Source organism: Mytilus trossulus, chromosome 14, assembly GCF_036588685.1.
Source record: "Mytilus trossulus isolate FHL-02 chromosome 14, PNRI_Mtr1.1.1.hap1, whole genome shotgun sequence".
Lineage (NCBI taxonomy): Eukaryota > Metazoa > Mollusca > Bivalvia > Mytilida > Mytilidae > Mytilus > Mytilus trossulus.
This window is the reverse complement of record NC_086386.1, coordinates 6,842,006-6,862,148: the sequence shown is the minus strand read 5'-3', so window position 1 is coordinate 6,862,148 and position 20,143 is coordinate 6,842,006. Positions and strand designations below refer to the sequence as shown.

General features: G+C 31.9%; 1 protein-coding gene across 1 annotated transcript in view; it reads left to right on the top strand.

Moving 5' to 3' along the window:
- Nucleotides 1–20,143, top strand: part of LOC134695876 (guanylate cyclase soluble subunit alpha-1-like) — a 58,421-nt gene that overhangs the window by 8,266 nt on the left and 30,012 nt on the right. The window lies entirely within an intron of this gene.

The following is a 20,143-nucleotide window of genomic DNA, read 5'->3' as shown; positions in this document are numbered from 1 at the left end:
TGTGCAGATCGACAGAGTTCAAAATATAGGTCTGCTACTTTTCCGGTTGGGGAAAATTAAAAATCAAATATAAATCTCGTAAACTATGGAATTCATTTAACAAACCACAAAAATGTAAATATTAATTTAAAGCAAACACTTTATTTTTATGTTGTCAATAAAAACTTTAAAGAATAATAAATACATCAAACAATATAGTAAATATTGACTTCTTGAGGTATTTATTTCAACATGTTTACAATTATCATTTTGTACATGTACAGTTAGAAGATGTTAAATATAGTAAACATTAATATTTATAGTTTAAAAAGGATAAATTTGAATCAAAACAGAGATGGGACCTAAACAAACTTGTTAACAGTTCAGTGATAATGGACTAAACTCCGAATTATACACAAGAAACTAAAGTTCAAAATCATTCAAGACTAACAAAGGTCAGAGCTGGGCTCCTGACTTGGGACAGGCGCAATAAATCGGCGGGGTTAAACATGTGAAATCTCAACCCTCCCCTACACCTCTAGCCTGTATAGATATGTGTGTATGTTTATGTCGGATTAAAAAAAAATCTCAATAAAACAAAACAAAAAAGGTTAAAATATCATCATGCATGCGACCATACGGTGTGTGTCATGATCAATCTCATACATGTATGCCAATCTCAAAACGCACGAGTGACACTCTCATTACAAACCCATTTGAAAACGTTTTAAAGAGAGACTTCCAAAAACTTTAAGATCACAAAACAACCAAAAGGGACTCAGTTAGAAGATTACAATTTTGCTTGTCAATGTTTTTCAACAAGAAATACACCATTAAAGACTACACTTGAAAAGCTGCCCAGGACATCATTGGTACAGGCATGGGACATTGTTTTAAATTTAGGTGTTTTATGTTTAAAAATGGCAAAAAATATGCAATATTTACATGTGCTAAGAAAACCTTCCAGTAAAGCAACGAAGGATATTAAAACATTAATATAATTTTAAAGGCAAAAATTACTTTCAACGTTAGTAGACCCCCCCCCCTTTTTTTCCCCAAGCCCAACACATAGTATGATCCTTTTAATTAATACTTAATTTCTCTCAAACTTTTAAGCTGATTATAACAAAAATGTTCTTGTTGACATTTTGTCTCTTGAAGTATTTAAACTGCTACTCATTTTCATTTGCAAAACATATTGATCCCCCACTTTGAAATTGTAAAATAATTGAACACCCCTTTTCCACATGCATAAAAAAATTGACCCCCTGCATATTGACCAGCCCCCTCTTCGCGCTATCGGCACAGATACAAAATGATAAGACCCTAAATGCACTCAATTAACCGATATCGTGTTAGCAGCTCAGTTAGCAGCTAGTGTCTTAACTAACCACATTTTAAAGTGCAGAATTAATCCACATCATTGCATTATGAATATCTTCAGAGGTTTCTCATTAGATGAGATGACATTTTATTATTCCTATAATATTGCTGATACATTTTTTTTTACCCCAAGATCAAGATTTTTGATCAAGAATGTCCATGGAAAAAACTACCACTCTTTATTATATTTGTTAAGAATGGATTGCTTCCCCTTATTTTGCAGTTTTAATAAATCATATTTTTTTTCAGTAAAACATCAATAATTGAAAAAACAAATGAAATAGTCCGTTTAAAACACCAATTTTAACATATGATATTTATTTTTAAACAAAGTATATTTATATTTTAAAAAAACTTTGTAGGTTATTTTTTGCTTATAGACCAATCAGGTGGTCATAAAATTTGAAGTACACTATATAATTTTGCCATTGTTAGGCACTGTCTCATTGACGTATACCCTAAACGTTGATACACAAAATCAACGGTATATTTGCGAGCTTCCTCAGTAATAAACTGAGGTTCACAATAACAAACTAAAGTGAACATAAAATGGAATGAGAAAACACGTACTGTGTAATAACAAATTATACCGTGACATTGAAATATATTCTCAGTAAATAAAATATATACCATGCATATCACTTAAATAAGAATTATGTTTATAAAATAGTTGTATAATTATAAAATATTCTTCTAAAATTCTTTTCTATAAAATGTCAATGTATACTACTCGACTGCGGCAAAAAAATATATGCTCGAGTCGACTGATACATTTACAACAGTATGCATACAGATGGGACAGTTTATTTTACATAAAAGTTTTAAATATATACATTTACGGTATTTTTTTATATTTAAATAATACCTGTAAATGTATATCGCATTAATATTGAAAGGTTCATTAAATAACTATATTTAAAGATTTGAAAGCATTATGATTGCTCTAATTTCTTCCTTATTACTAACATAAATTACAAAAAAAGAAAAAAAACAACTATTTAAATCAAGAAATCGTTCGATCAAAACGCTTGAAACTGATGCGATTTAATGATTTATTTACGTACTTTGATTTTCATATGAACTCTTATACATATAATTATGTTGTTAGCAAAGATACGTCGTTTTTCTGTATTCATGGTATTTGTATATAGTTTTATACAATATTTATATTAGTAGAAATAAGAAGATGTGGTATGAGTGCCAGTGAGGCAATATTCATCCAAGTCACAATGTGAAAAACACCCAATAATAGGTCAAAGTACAAAAAAATGTACGTCAAAGTGTAAGAGTATATGTATTCATCTATCTGATGAGTTAAGCCTTTTTCAACTGATTTTTATAGTTCGTTTTTATGTTGTACTGTTATACATGTACCACTGTCCCAGGTAAGGGGAGAGTTGGGATCCCGCTAACATGTTTAACCCCGCCACATTATTCATGTATGTGCCTGTCCCAAGTCAGAAGCCTGTAATTCAGTGGTTGTCGTTTGTTTATGTGTTACATATTTGTTTTTCGTTCATTTTTTTTACATAAATAAGGCCGTTCTTTTTCTCGTTTGAATTGTTTTACATTGTGTTATCGGGGCCTTTTATAGCTGACTATGCGGTATGGGCTTTGCTCATTGTTGAAGGCCGTACGGTGACCTATAATTGTTAATTTCTGTGTCATTTTGGTATTTTGTGGATAGTTGTCTCATTGGCAATCATACCACATCTTGTTTTTTATATTCATAAATATACTTTTCATTTTATGTCGTTGGTTTTATAGTGACAGAAATTATGTAATACAGTATTGCAACCGTCCCCATCAGATACCACAACAGTTGCATGTTGCAATAGTAATTTAAGGACATCCGATACAGTTTCATGTGATCTAATGCCGGTTGTTGATATTAAGCATAATTGTTAATTAATTCCAACACTGAAATTAAATTTTGACAATTGATTTGTGTCCAGTGGAAAACACTTTCATTTGCAATTAATTAGTCTTGTACCATTTAATGTATAGAATTGTAAGTGTATTCCTGTTTACTAATATGCTTAAGTGATGACGAACTGTCTCGTAAATGTATGAAGGGTATCGCAAAGTTTACTTAGTCCAGAAGCAGGGTCTGGACTTTTTGAAATGTACTGTTCAATTTAACAACAACAAAGCACAACTTAGACTCCTATAGGGATATCGATTGGATTTGTATTAACAAAAAAGTACGAATTGCTATTTAATAACGATGGAAACGTTTGGGTATATCTAGCCCTATGAGCGTTCACATGACGGGGAGACGAATGGTCTCATACGGATGCGCTTAGTAATTTGGACGCTATTGGGGCGTTTTTTTCAATGGACACGATTAGGCGTTCATAAAAAGAACATTCTATTTTGTAGTTGTATTTATAGAGCTGTATTATCGTTAATGATGGCAGCTAAGCATTATTACCGCGTGCTCTCATATTTGACATAAATAAATGAAATAAAATGTTCCGTGTTTTTTTTTTAAAGTATTGATTTTTCAATACAAAGGATTATAAGAATTAAAACTAGATTGATGCGCTAGCTGTACTTTCGATATGAATTTATAAAGATCATTGACACATATTGACATTTACTTTGCTTGTAACTAAAATACGCTGTAAAACTTTTGTTTGTGTTCTGTCAGACTGACATCTGATCCAAATTAAAAAGACGAATGACAATAAAATTCGAACGCGTATCGTCACTCCAAGAGTTAACTCCCTTTCATACTGTATCGGCGTTTCTCTTTCTCTACAAAGTCATGGATTTAACGTACTCGTTTTGACGACACTAGGCTACGTACATATTATCACATAAGGTCCAGGGATGGCCATTCGTATTGTTATACCAAGTTATCCCGTTTTCACGAAAGATATACATGTAATTTGATAATCGGACTCAAATAACGAGGTGAATTTAAATACAAGATACTACCGTACTTGAATAGATTCAATAAACTTACATGAACATACCTTGCACATCGTATTTGTACATTGAAACTAATATGATTTACTGGGCAATTTGGAATCCTTAACGACCTTGAAGAATTATTTAGCTAATCTAAATTATCACGATTCTGATTGATTACTGTTTGTTTAACGTCAAATTACAAATACTTCGTACATATTAAGAACGATAACAAGTTAAACAGAAGGCGCTACAAATAAAAGCGACTTAACCGCTGAAAGGGAGGCGAGGTTGGGAATTTTAGAATTCCATTGGTAAACAATTGCATGTTGAAAAAATATACAGAAAGTTTGTCAGACAATAGGTCACCAATATAAGCACCAAAGAAAGGTCCCAATGGTTCCCTTACAGAGAGATAGCCAAGTACTCTCCCAACCAGGTGCATTGTAATAATACTAGACGCAACATCTGCGCATTTATAATATTCTGTATCTAACAAAATAGAAGGAAGACGAAAAATATCAATAGAACATTCAACCTCAAAGAGAGATTCAACCCAGTAAGAGGAAGATTCAACTTCAAAGAGAGATTCATCCTCAAAGGACATTTAACCTCAACGTCAAAAAAAGTCATGGCTAAAAAATAAAAATAAATCACTATCAGACAAACAACATCACACATAGCCCGACATAGAAAATTAAGGACTGAACAACACCAACCCAACCAAACACTGGGGTGATATCACTCATATCAGGTGTTCCGGCAGGGTAAGAAGATCCTGTTCCATATGTGACACCCGTCGTATTATTTTAAAAAAATACGAAGATAAGTTTTATTAAGTGATAAGGCATCACACAGTAGCAGATTGGTAATCCAATTTTATCTTATCCTAAGACAAAACCAAATCCGTAAACCATCGCTCATGTAAATGAAAATAAAATAACACAAAGCTACCAGACATTTTCTAAAGTAATCTAGACCAATTTTCGTCTAGGTGGCGCTTGATTCAAAACAGTTAGAAAGACTAACCAAATGCGCAATAAAAAAAAAACATCCAAAAAAGAAGTTCCAAACACGACATAAATACAATATATTCTTCGGAATGTAGAAAACCTTGGTGTTTTGAATAATTTTAGACTCTTTCGGTAAATTTACAGAAATATACAGAAAATGAACCTACCAACGATATTTCTTTTCAACATTACAGTGCTGACTACTGGGCAGGTCACGTGATAATGTACATCCGTGTATAACACGTCCAACACTACTAGTAACACCGACCAGGGGCATACTCCAAGTGGTTGTAAACACTGTTTAACATTAAAAGTAAATTAATACTTCCGAAAAGCAACAATGATCATCGAACATCAAAAATTAAGATCACAAGAAAGCCGTGGTGTAGTGGTTAGTGCATCGGACTACTATCACAAAAGTTCCTGGTTCGATTCCCGAGACTGAATTTTTGGCTCACCCTTGACAACATTTTCGAGTATGGTTTTGAGGAAACGATTATAGTCCGTCTGGAGGGGACAATAAATGGCTGACCCGTGTTAAGAGGGAACAATATCTCTTGCACGTTAAAGACACCCTTGAAGATTTTGAAAAAAGAGCAATGTAATGCCGCTACAAGGCAGCACTTGCACTCGCAAAAGTGGAATGGGGTTAATGAAGGTTGAAAAACTTGTTTCCCAATTCCTTATAAATAAATATGTTTAAACTAAACTAAAAACTAAGATCACAAGAAACAGCACTGAAGAAATTAAGACCATTTCCCAAGCGGGAGCGTGATCTAGTCGACAAAGTCGCAAGTGGCTATTAGAAATGAAAAGATTTAAGACTGAGTGAGCTTGGATTTGATTAATATTCAACATTTAACATTTATTTTGGTCATCATACAGATATAGATAAAAAAAATGTTAGGGAAAACAGTGTTTTGTTTCAATTCCTCTTTTGAACACTAACTGTTACAAATAATCACAGACAATACAGACAGACTTAATAAGTGGGTTCCAATGTGCAGGTCTTCGGTTTAATCATATCATCGATGTATTTACTATTAATGTCTAATGGTGTTTATTTTGAGTCATTTTTAGGTTCCATATGCAAATATAAAAGACAAATTAGGGTAGATATATGATGGAAAAGCGTTTGTTATAATTAAGGTTATGTTTGTTTTAAAGTTATTTGATCTTGTTGATTCTTTACATAAACTTTACTCCTACTAATTAGAGATAATTACTTTATAAATATGTAGGCGACGTAAATTCATATTAATAATGAATGAGCAGAATTGTACCAGACATGCAAGTTAGGCAGAAATAGCATGTATTGATAAAATCAGCAGTAAGACCTACATTTCTAAGTAGCCAGTAATTAGAATACGTAATAAAGCCAAGTATATATTTATAACCTAATAAAACCTCCAAAATATATACAATTTGTATGTTCAATGTACGACAATTGCAGGAATTATATTAGTATTAATAAAATTATTGGCATTTGTCTGTTATTATTATTTATATACTATCTAAATTATTATCTTTCAAATTGGCTGTGCCTGAAATACGTTACATCCGTTTTAGTGCGAATTATGTGTGTTCTACATGTACATCTAAAACACAAAATTGAATTTTTTCAAATTTTCTTCAAAGAAAAAAACAAAACTTTGAAACGTTCTCTCTGTTCTAATTAGTTACCGGAGAGACTGAACTATTTACCATTCCACAGTCAGTAAAGAAATGATACTGTGTATATATAAAAAAGAAGATATGGTATGATTGCCAATGAGACAACTATCCACAAAAGACCAAAATGACACAAACATTAACAATTATAGGTGACCGTACGGCCTTCAACAATGAGCAAAGCCCATACCGCATAGAGTCAGCTATAAAAGGCCCCGATAAGACAATGTCTGTTTATTGTTTGGGATGTATAGATACGTGGCCACGTCCAGTCAGAATGGGAATCTTTAATCTGTTAATCTTGTTTAAAATGGGCCTCATTCTCCTCACTATTGAATACCTTATTGCCGTTACTCACTAAGATTGTAAGTTACCAGATCCAAGTCACAATCTCTGCTTTAAAGTAATTTGTTAAGTATAACCTTAAAAATTTCCGCCTTCCTTATTTATTATCTACCCTATTTTCAAAACATACTTCCTTAATTATTTTTTTTATTTATTCTCGACCTGAATATAAAATTGAGAATGGAAACGGGGAAACTATTGACCCCTTATCTCAAAGCAAGCAGCATTATTCTGACAATCTTTATCAACAATTCAAATAAAGTGCATTTTAAGTATTACGGGAAATATTTCTTTTAGATATATTTCATAATAAAGGAATGTATAGTATCATACGAACAGGAAATACAGTAAAATTATAAACTGAACAGTATAATTACTTATTGTGTGAAAAGTGGACGAGTGTGTGTTTAGTTTTAGTTTAGTTTAAACATATTTTATTTGCTCAAAGCGAAAAAGGATCAGACACAAGTAAAACATACTTATAAAGTCTTCTCCACAAGACAGTATATATAACAATACAAATTGAACTTGAGCATGCATCATATAATATAAACAACATAAATATTACTTATCTATACTGAAAAAAGAAGAGGGAATGAGGAAAGAACGACAGAGATTAGGTTGATGATGATAATGATGATGATGTGCGTTTTACCTATGTTGATACTATACTACGAGGAATCGTTTTGAACTCTTTATAAAATTGAATATTTGTTTAAGAATTTGCACATTTTGATCATAGGAAAGAGTTTCTTTTCCAAAAACCAGTAGTGTTAAGTCCAAATCGCAGCCTTCGGGAAGCCAGCTGAGACCATTAAACAGAATAGCCCTTTCATTTAAATAGAAAGGACAATCAAAGAAAACATGGTGCATGTCCTCAATATCCAAACCACATTTACGTGTTTGATCAGATATAATGTTAGCTCTAAACAAGTCACAATTTAAGAACGATGCCGAACATTTAAATTGGGTTAATATTATGTTCAATTTTCTTGGACCATATAAATAATGTTTTAAGATAGATTGATTCTCATTTCTCATTTCGTAATTTTTTAATTCTACTTTGAATTTTGATAACGAGTCTACATTTCGAACTGATATGTTCAAATTATTCCAAAGTATAATTGTGGATGGGATAAAGGATTGGGAAGTCAGTGTCAGCCTGCAAAATTGTAAAATGATATCTTGTCCATTTCGCAAGGGATATTGTGTTGTACTTTGAATTTTAGGGGGCACAAGGTTACATAAATATGTATAGTATTCATACGAACAGGAAATATAGTAAAATTATAAACTGAACACTATAATTACTTATTGTGTGAAAAGTGGAAGAGTGTGTGTTAATGGTATACTCGATATATTGCATGGGGTTGGTCAGCTAAGGCTTTACGTAACTGTACAAAAAATCATTTATTTGCTGTAAAATAAAATGCATACAATAGAGCAATTAGTAGAGTTCCCAGCTACATGTATAATTAAAAATGAGAGGATATCTAGCTTTCTACATTTAAACTCGACAAAATTGAAATACACATCAAGCAAAGATATCCTCATGCTAGAAATTAAAACTCTTTCGAAAATGAAATTTGAAAATGCCTGTACCAAGTCAGGAATATGACAGACTGAGTTCTTGTCTATTCGTTTTTGATGCGTTTTGTTATTTGATTTTGCCATGTGATTATGGACTTTCCGTATTGATTTTCCTCTGAGTTCAGTATTTTTGTGATTTTACTTTTTTTTCGCCAAAGGGTAGCAAAAGTCAAATATTTTGCATTTGATAATTTTCAACTAAATATGTAAAACATAATTTACGATCAAAATCTTCAAAGATGTACACATTTTTCAGGTACCTCTCTTGATGTGGCTCCCCGGTATGCTACCCTGCCTAGTTATAACCTTTCAATCTATGTTTTATATACATGTATATATATATTTGTTATTTTCAACTACTATTATATTTTAATGAATCTTATTTTCCTTATATTTTTACAAATTGTTTTGATTCAATATTTAACATAAATGTTCCTGCTTTGAAATAAATAAATCCACATGTTTTGCCAGATTTGTGAGGAAGATAGAGAAATTCCAGATAAATCTGAGGAGTTGAAAAGAGTGGCCATTTCTGGTAAACAAATGTACATGAAAAACTATCCCTATTTGGTCAAGAAATGTACGAAGTTTAATACTATGTTTTCCCCCTAGGAAAACATTTAAAAAAAATCAAAACGCAAGAAAATAAACCCAAAACAGATCCGTCAATGTGTAACCTTTTAAACTTTGAACCTTTTAATACAACCTTGGACAATATAGGCTGTCCCAGGTGAGGGGGAGGGTTGGGATCCCGCTAACATGTTTAACACCGCCACATTATTTATGTATGTGCCTGTCCCAAGTCAGGAGCCTGTAATTCAGTGGTTGTCGTTTGTTTATGTGTTACATATTTGTTTTTCGTTTATTTTTTTACATAAATAAGGCCGTTAGTTTTCTCGTTTGAATTGTTTTACATTTGTCTTATCGGGGCCTTTTATAGCTGACTATATGCGGTATAGGCTTTGCTCATTGTTGAAGGCCGTACGGTGACCTATAATTGTTAATGTTCGTGTCATTTTGGTCTTTTGTGGATAGTTGTCTCATTGGCAATCATACCACATCTTCTTTTTTATATATTGTACGAATAGTGTATTACAATTGGGTAGGAGGTGCACTTTTCCGTGATGTAACTATATATTTATGAAGACAATGTAACCATATATATGTAGGACAAGGTCACATTGATATTTCCACATTAATGAAATATACAACCTTACATCTTGACTTTTAATTGGATTGCCATTTAATCCAAAACTGAAAAACTCTTAAAATTTATGATCACCCTTATACTAAAAGCAATTTACCAAGCTTAAATCTACATGATCAAAGGACATAAGACTTCACAATGGGTAATAAAAGTGTGAATAAATAACCTTATTAGATCTGTATCAATTTATTGTCGTGGTGTTTAGATACTATAGAACATTTTTCTTGACGTAACAACAACTGTAACATGCAAAGATGCGACAACAAACAAGGCAGATTATAATCTGTTTAATCCTTAACACAAACGTACACCAAATGATAACAAATTATCACATTTCGTATTATGATATTGAAATGATGCTGTTTACAGTTCAAGTAGGGATTATATACTAATGTGTGAAATAAACTTTGATACTACTTTTAAGAATTGTTGGCCCTTAAAGCTCTTCAACTTCGTAATTTGTTTGGTCTCCACTTTTTGTTATTCGAGCGTCACTGATGAGTCTTTTATTGACGAAATGTGCGTCTGGCGCAAATTCAAAAATTCAAAAATGAAATCTTGGTATCTATGAAAAATGTATTCGTTTAGTTAACATGAGGGAAGATGTGTAACATGAAATAAAAAAATGGTTTGAAAGGGACAGTAGAATGAAGTGGCTTTGAAAAAGATATGAAGAGAATAAGCTCTCATATAAAAAAAAGGAGATGTTGTATGATTGCCAATGAGACAAATATTCACCAGAGCAGAAATGACACAACCTAAACAACCACATGCAGAAAGACAAAAAAAACAAACACAATGTAGAACTTTCAATCCTTGTCTTCAAAAATACATAAACATATTGACATCTCTCAAAGGTCATTTCATTAATCTTTGCAATTGGCAGTACTATACATGCATTCAATGATTTAGAAAATAGTCTCATAGGGACAACTATTTGAAGCTGGTTAAGATTTATTCCGGTTTTTTTCTTATCCATTTTGGATCTGAAACAATCACCCTTAACAATAGATAAATAGTGTGTTATCTACGAAATTCTCATATTCCATCATAATTATATCTTTGGTTATGTATCATCAATTGTTTAATTAAATTCGAATGCACTGTGTTAAAGGAACCTGTGTCGCGTTTATCGTTTGTATATTTTATTTGTATATATGTCTTTTTTTCTTGATCAAAGTGTTGTCGGCGTCTCTCCGACTGATGACTGTAGATTCATATCATCTTCTATTTTTTACTTTATTACAAAAGTCCTATCTAAATTATTAGACAAAGGACATATGCCCAGCGTTTTTATATCCAATATTTGTTAAGTGTTGTGCATTGTTTCTAATACTTATCCTTGGTTCAATGCTTATCTTTATCTCCGAAAGTTTAGACTTCTAACTTTGTGTGACATTGCAAACTGCATACAATGCAATTCTAAACATTTGCATATACTTTAGGCATAAAAGAATCAGTATATTATAACAAGATTAGTATGTCCATTGTGAGAGAATTTACAGATAACAAAGCCATACAAATTATTTGCCATTACATAGACTACGCTTGTCATAATTATCTAATACAATCAATCATCTACCAAGTTCTGAAGCATTCGTTATGTTAAAATAAAATGTATAATTCGTAAATCGGTAAAAAGTATTTGGTACCATATGTCTAATGCAATCATGTTTAAAAGCGTCACTGACTCGGACAGTCTAAAGATTTACGTATCAAAACTACACATTTACAACTTGCACTCATAGATGGAGTAACACGAACCATTCTAACGCAACAGTAAGGGTAAATGGAGATTAAGCAATTTCTGCTGCACGCAAGAACAAATTCGTTGATTCGAGCATTCGAAGATTTTGTCAACTAAAGAATGATTAACATGATGGCGTTCGTTAATTTGTTGACTTAAACTATATACAGTTAAAACCCTTGCTTCAAATGCGTCCTTTAAACCACTAAGCTTCATTCAAAGGCTTTCTTGTTTACGTCAAGCTATTTTCAATGAAAGAATCATGACATGAACATGTAGTGTAAATGAAATAGTTTTTTTAACTTTCAAGCATTTCGTATGAAAAAAATTGAAAATGGAATAGCAAATTATGCAAAGGTGATGGTTGAATTTAAACTGTTCAGACGGATACAAATCTGTAGAAACAGCACTGTAAGGAACAACAAAGCCACAGACACTATATAAGTACCATATCAAATAATGATCTGTGGAAGCACACTATTTAAAGAACAACAAAGCCACATACACTGTGACGATCTAAGTACCGTATCAAATAATGCTCCGAGGAAGGACAATATTTAAAGAACAACAAAGCCACATACACTGTGACGATCTAAGTACCGTATCAAATAATGCTCTGAGGAAGGACAATATTTAAAGAACAACAAAGCCACATAGACTAGATACATGTAAGTACCGTATCAAACAATACTCTGTTGTAGCACAATATTTCAAGAACAACAAAGCTACAGACACTATCTAAGTACCGTATCAAATAATGCTCTGTCGTAGGGCAATATTTAAAGAACAACAAAACCACAGACACTAGCTAAGTACCGTTTCAAATAATGCTTTGAGGAGGGACAATATTTAAAGAACAACAAAGCCACAGCCACTGTGACTAGCTAAGTACCATATCAAAAATTGCTCGGAGTTATTAACAATATTTAAAGAACAACACAACCACATACACTGTGACGATCTAAGTACCGTATCAAATAATGCTTGAAGTTATTGACAATAAATTCCAAATGTCAAGAACAGAACAGGAAGAGATAATCCCATGCAATGCCCAAAGTATATTTGTATACATGATATCAATTCAGAAAATAAATAAGAAACATTTTAAGTCTGGTTACAAACTGTGATTTGATATATATTTTAGGTGCAATGTAGAATAACAGCTCAATGACTGAACAACAGCAATATAAATTCAATCTAGTTCAATGAGTGTATTATGCAATCAGGAAGAAAATTCACGAAAACCGCATGCATTGCTAATATTTACAATAATTATACAATATAGGTTAACAAACTATACAAGCAACTGTAATTATCAATAACAATGAACTGTAGCTGCATCTAACTATAATAACTTTCCTTTTGGCATTGGATATAAACCGATATCAATTGTATATTATTAAAAAAATTATTAAAAATATAAGAAAATTATCACCAAGTAGTCATTAATCGTTGATAAGAACCTCGTCTTAGTTGAACTGTCGGGGGGGGGGGGGGGGGGGGGGGGGATATGTTTATACGACTTATAACGTGAAATAAAAGAAAAACCTAGTTCTTCCAGTGTGAGAGTTATCCCCCAAAAACGGTTTTACGAGAGCTGTCTTGTTCGCGAATTGTTCATTTTATGCTTGATTCAAATGAAGATGGTTTGAAACTTATACATGTCTTGTAATTCTACTTATTCTTTGGAATAAGTAAAATTACAAGTTCAAGGACTGCACATTTTATACAGCAGATGGTATAATAAGATACACAATAAAATGATACGGCTATATGTTCACAAGATATGTCCACCATCTCATTAAATCCCAAAGAACGGCAAACATTGATCAACGTTAAGACCATTTCAATGAGATTTATATATGAGTACAAAAGTCTATCCTATCCATTTATAAACAAAATTTGATTTGTTTTTTGTTGTTTTGCATTGATTGAAGCTTTTTTGTAATTTCGGTGACCAAATAATTACGGCACTCATACCTGTACCATTCCCTTGTGGCACAAAGCATTTTGAAAATTGTCAGACGAATCACTGATGCCTGACTTAGATCGGTGCTAGCTACGTAGAGTATTGACCGCATGTCATCATAACATCAATGATTGGGACAGAAAACAAACAATCAAATGTCAAGAACAGAACAGGAAGAGATAATCCCATGCAATGCCCAAAGTATATTTGTATACATGATATCAATTCAGAAAATAAATAAGAAACATTTAAGTCTGGTTACAAACTGTGATTTGATATATATTTTAGGTGCAATGTAGAATAACAGCTCAATGACTGAACAACAGCAATATAAATTCAATCTAGTTCAATGAGTGTATTATGCAATCAGGAAGAAAATTCACGAAAACCGCATGCATTGCTAATATTTACAATAATTATACAATATAGGTTAACAAACTATACAAGCAACTGTAATTATCAATAACAATGAACTGTAGCTGCATCTAACTATAATAACTTTCCTTTTGGCATTGGATATAAACCGATATCAATTGTATATTATTACAAAAATTATTAAAAATATAAGAAAATTATCACCAAGTAGTCATTAATCGTTGATAAGAACCTCGTCTTAGTTGAACTGTCGGGGGGGGGGGATATGTTTATACGACTTATAACGTGAAATAAAAGAAAAACCTAGTTCTTCCAGTGTGAGAGTTATCCCCCAAAAACGGTTTTACGAGAGCTGTCTTGTTCGCGAATTGTTCATTTTATGCTTGATTCAAATGAAGATGGTTTGAAACTTATACATGTCTTGTAATTCTACTTATTCTTTGGAATAAGTAAAATTACAAGTTCAAGGACTGCACATTTTATACAGCAGATGGTATAATAAGATACACAATAAAATGATACGGCTATATGTTCACAAGATATGTCCACCATCTCATTAAATCCCAAAGAACGGCAAACATTGATCAACGTTAAGACCATTTCAATGAGATTTATATATGAGTACAAAAGTCTATCCTATCCATTTATAAACAAAATTTGATTTGTTTTTTGTTGTTTTGCATTGATTGAAGCTTTTTTGTAATTTCGGTGACCAAATAATTACGGCACTCATACCTGTACCATTCCCTTGTGGCACAAAGCATTTTGAAAATTGTCAGACGAATCACTGATGCCTGACTTAGATCGGTGCTAGCTACGTAGAGTATTGACCGCATGTCATCATAACATCAATGATTGGGACAGAAAACAAACAATCAAATAAAGTGGTTCCAAATTGACAACAATCAGTTCTATTTTTATTTATATGTGTTAACAGTTATGTCGTGCTGAGATTTATCTAAGTGTGTCCTAAAATGTTTTTTATTTTTTTTTATTTTCTATATATATTCCCCCGTTCAACCTTTTAGTAATTGCATTTCCACATAACATATCTGTTTTATGGAATAAACGTGTACTATTATGTAAAGTGCGTTTGTCGTTTGATTTTGCCATTAGAAAAGAAACTTTCTTTGGAGTTATTATCTCACTTATGTCTAAGGCTGTGATCAGTGTTTTCAAAAAGGGGAAGGTCTTATCTCCAATCCCCCAGGACACACCGTTATAGTACTGTTTCTATAGTACTGTTTCATAAAAGATGGTTTAAGATTAATTCGTCTTCAGCGTATACAAAATAGGCTAATATATAAAGAAAATACATTATTATATCACATCAGTCAATGTGTTCTTTTTTTTATTCAAGCCAAAAACACACAAATTTGACTAAATGAATAAAGGAAAATGATAGTGCAAGAAAGCTTTTAACATTGCTGGAAATTTCTTCTGTAAATTATACTTGAAAAAAAAACCCATTGCTTTTAAAAGGCACCTGTTATGGTATGTGAGGTGTATAGAAACAAAGTCATACCAGGTCTATTTCCATTATGATCTAATGAATTTTGGTTTGGAACATAACGAATGATATGCTGAACTACTAGTTGACCCCTTGATTTCATTATTGTGTTTTAGACGGTTGTTGTCTTATTTGTGTTCACCGAAATAATTGTTTTATTTATTGTAAATTGTTGCAATTGGCGACTCACTTGCAAAGGGGTCCTCATTTGTGCAAAGTCAAAGTGGTCCAACCTCTAAAGATGAAAGAATGAAATGTTTTGCGTAAATAAGGGGGGAAGTGGAAGAGCACCCTAAGATAGCTTGTATTTTTTTCCTTTACACTTTAAATACCAGTGCTTAAAGAGCACCTGTTATGGTATATGAGGTATATAGAAAGTCAATACGGTCTAGTCTGGCACCATCAATGTATTGGTCTTTGGGGTAAATGTAAGCAACAACTATTGTAACGCAACTTGATCTTATCAACTCCTGTAGATATTGGTTTTCCAGAGGCAGTTTATTCAACCCCCTTAATCCATTATCTCCTATACTCGTGAGGTTAATTAAGCCATGATAATAGAGCACCAAACTAAATGCACAGAATTATTGGGATTACAGGTCTGAATTTGAATATGCTTGAACTATTTTCAACCTGAATATAGCAAAGTGCAATCAGCCGATAATGACCAATGTAGGAATCTGTAATTCAGCTGTGCTCTTAGCTTGTAAATTACCCTGATTTATGAAACACTAATAGTACTGGTTTAGTACATTAATTCATACATAAAAATGGCACAAACAAATGAAATGAACAATCGAACGAGAACGCTAAGTAAAGCAAAGCAATATTATTACTTTGAAATCGATGAAAAAAATGATACTTATGCATTGATACTCAAACTAAAAAACGCATAAATGTATACAAATAGTGTAAATTAATATTAAGATCACATCAGAATAATCATTCAAGGAAGAAATAAGAAGTTGAAAAGACAAAAAGAAAGAAGAGCTTTGTGCACGTGAACACTCATATATATTACCCCCATATGTCTTTTGGTTATTTTTCAGTGTGTTTTGCCATGTGATTATGGACTTTCCAAATTGATTTTCCTCTGAGTTCAGTATTTTTGTGATTTTACTTTTTGCTGTCTATTTGGCGTATATACACCAAATCGGACTCCTTAACATCTTGTTATTTTGAAATGCATTTTATGAAACCGTTTTCTTTTCATTAACAAAATTATCATGATCATATACACAGTTTTCAGTTTCTTCGTTTCTGTCTAGAAACTGTCTGGTGAAAGATACGTCTTTGATGTACATGAAACATATTGTTCTAACATTTATTGTAAGAAAATCAAAGAAACTTTTACCCTCATCTGTTACAGAAAAATCAAGAGAATATCCGACTGTTTATTGACGAGATAAATCTCAAAATAGTTTTGATCCCTTCTATTTATTTTACATGAATCAGTTTTAAGCGCCGTTTTGATAACCAGACGTCAACAACAATTAGTCCGACATATACTATACCCAGCAATCTGGGACCATTAAACACTGTCTTACGGCTCTAACAAGAATATTTATAGAACTAGTAAAACAAATGTTTATATGATGGATGTTTTCACATGTTGTAATTGACCAATGTTAATCCTTCACTATAAGTTTGATAAACTATACATAGTCTTAGAGGGTTGAAGGTTTTGCACATCTTGCAGCATAAGTTAATGTATTGGTTGTAGTAATAAATCTATAGCCATGTATGAGATTTGAATATGTATTTTTTGAGGAATTTTCATTATCAATCTTGTCTTTGAGTAAAGACATTTTTTTTAATGTGTTAGTTTTTTTATATTAAGCACTACAGTGTTATGGGTATACACAAATGCATATACTTTTAAATGATGAACTAGATGCCTATACGTATTCAGGCCCGTAGCCAAAAGGGGGGAGGGTATTTGGACTCACGAACTCGGCTTAAATAGTCACAATTCAAACAGAACGTTGACTTAAACAGTGCTTATTTGTTTTCAAGGGGGGGGGGGGTTGTCTGAACCTCCCTGGCTACGGGTATGCGTATTTGAAGATAGGTCAAATTCAGTTGCATGAATATGCAGTTCCTTTAAAAGCGTAATTAGATCATTAGATCAATTAAAGTTAAAAATACTTTTTGAACAATAAGATTTTTTTCAACAATCATGTCATAAAAATAAAACGCCGTTGGAAATTCGAAAAGATAACATGAATAGCTAATTAAAAATTCTATTTTCTAAAATTATCAAAGTTATAAATGTGAAAGTCATTTCTCCAAGTTAATTTCATTGTATTTTTTACACATGCTTGTACAAATTGTACCTTATAGTTATATATTTATGTATGTTCTCTATAGCTATGTAATTGTTGTTTTATGAGAAATAAAGTATTCGTATTCGAAAATTCGAAAATATAAAATGAATAGCCAATTAAAAATTCTATTTTCTAAATTAAGCGAAAGCTATATAATCTGAAGACATTGAAATTCAAAAATAACCCTCCTAACAAGCACGATACAATACACCAGAGAAAACAATTAATTTATCTGTAGTTTATATAGAATTTACTCTGTAAAAACATATAAAATCCTGTACTTTGTAGTTCATTTGATCGACAGTATTGATGATATTAAGTGAGAGGCTCATAAAATTGAAACAATGCAAACAATGCAAGCAAACACAAATGTAATAAAATTTGGTTTCCGTATAATACAGAGTTTTATCATTTTTAAATTAAAATCTATGTTTTCGTCTGATCTTTGTTGAAGTATACGAACACATATTCCTACAAATTAGTATAACTAATAATCGTGATCGTGATAATAGGAAAGCTATCAGGACAAGTTTTCTAATAAACTTCATCAGGATTACAAGATTTTAATATTTGAAGCATCCAAATCTATAAACAATCAGTCGGAAGCCCAACCACAATAGTCTTAACTTTGCATGGGGAATAGGTTATCAAAACTTATCTCTACCCTATCGTATATCATATCAGAATTGTAAAAGATGAGGTCTATTGTAAGAAGGTCTTAACTTTGCATGGGTAAATTGTTAATTAGAATTGAAATGCATGTTTTAAAATTTATAAACAGTTACTAAAAGTTTATGATTAGAAAGATCCGAAAAAAATCCTCCTTTTATCACAGAACATTATGGTACAGTACTGAAAATTTTTTGCACATTATTTTACAGAATGCATTTCACTATCAGAAGTCCTAATATTAGAGAAAAAGGAACAACGGTTACTCATACATCAACGGTTTACGAACACACCCGATATCCCTACCATATAATATATTATATTAGAATTGAAAAAGATGAGTTTCATTGTAAGAAATTGTAGTTGGAAGCTTAAGATGATTAAAATGATAAACTTTTAGTCATATACAACAGGTCCTATTGCATACATGCGTTTATTTGGGATCCTCAACTGTGCATGAGTTGGACGTCATTACTCCTGATAAAAGCACATCTTCTCACTCAAACGATCTTACATCATTGTGTATAGATTCATGTTTTAATCACTACATATCTTCACAAAAGCTCCATGTATTGGCTTGCCTCAGAAAAGAGATAGATTTTTGACACCAGTTGTTTACTATTAAATGCCAGTTAAGATAAACTTTCAAAATTGTGTTTATGATAAATGATTAAATGCAATATAAGAATGTCGGTGCCGATGTAAGACTTACGTGCATTGAAGACATGACTGTTAGATTCTCCATTCAAATGTCTAGAATACATAAATACTACTGACCAAGAAGAACTAATACGTTTTTGTCGATCCCAGGATTCTGATTTTGAGCAGATACAATACCAATATGAGATTATTCACCGCGTTTTACATTTTTAAAACAATTCATTACCAATATATATATTATAGCAGAGTGTTATGTGAGCAAATGTAGACGAAACACAAACAGAACGGTGTAAAGAAAACTTTTAGTTAAAATGTGGGGATAGAGATTAGTTGAAAAATTAGATTGTATTACACTTTTTCTTGATGAAACCCCATATTACTGTCTTATGATTTCAGTACTACTGTATGAAGAATCGCGTCATCTTTTGTATGGTTTAATTGACAAAAACAAAAAAATCCGCTGCTTTTGCTGAGAAGTGATTCCAATCCTTGTTTGTGCGTGACAAAATTATTCTAAGAAAGGCGTTAATTTGTTATTTCCATGAAAATTTAATATGATGTCTTGTTTATCGTAAAAAAAACTGTGATATTTATATAACACTGCATGCACGAATGTTTGATAGTAAGCGTAAAGAGGTGCCATTTGGGGTTGCATTCGAGGTATACACCATGCATATCCTCTGTAATTCTTATAATAAATAACACCATTACGCCATTACATGATATTGGATATCATACATTTATCATAATTTACTATGAAATAAGGACAAATAATAGTTAAA